Genomic DNA, 425 nt, shown 5'->3' with positions numbered 1-425 from the left:
TATTTTTGTCATTAAATGTTGCTTATATTACGTAATAATATGAAATATCGACGAGGTACGATTTAGGTGACCAGTACGCATTCAGCAACTTTCCCCTAGTTTAAATCATTTATAAAAAAAATATATATCATTATAATGATGACTATAATTATATTTGTAATACAGGGTATAATTATATTTTCTTATAATTATATTTGTACATACAGGGTGTCCCAAAACTCTCCTGACAAATATCATGGACAGGTAGAGCGGATTAAACTGAGACGGAACGTCTACCATTTTTCAATTTTCGCAATAGTTAACGAGATATTTATTTATAAAAATATCCAAATTCGCCCGGCCCACCGCCAAATCGAAGCGCGCGGCTCGATAGGACCGCCCAGCGCGGCGCGCCGCACGCGCTCGCCGTCGCTAGGCACGCGTTG

The sequence above is a fragment of the Trachymyrmex cornetzi genome, unplaced genomic scaffold (genome assembly GCF_001594075.2).
Source record: "Trachymyrmex cornetzi isolate Tcor2-1 unplaced genomic scaffold, Tcor1.1 scaffold2601, whole genome shotgun sequence".
NCBI lineage: Eukaryota > Metazoa > Arthropoda > Insecta > Hymenoptera > Formicidae > Trachymyrmex > Trachymyrmex cornetzi.
The sequence above is the reverse complement of the archived record's forward strand: the minus strand, read 5'-3'. Positions refer to the sequence as shown.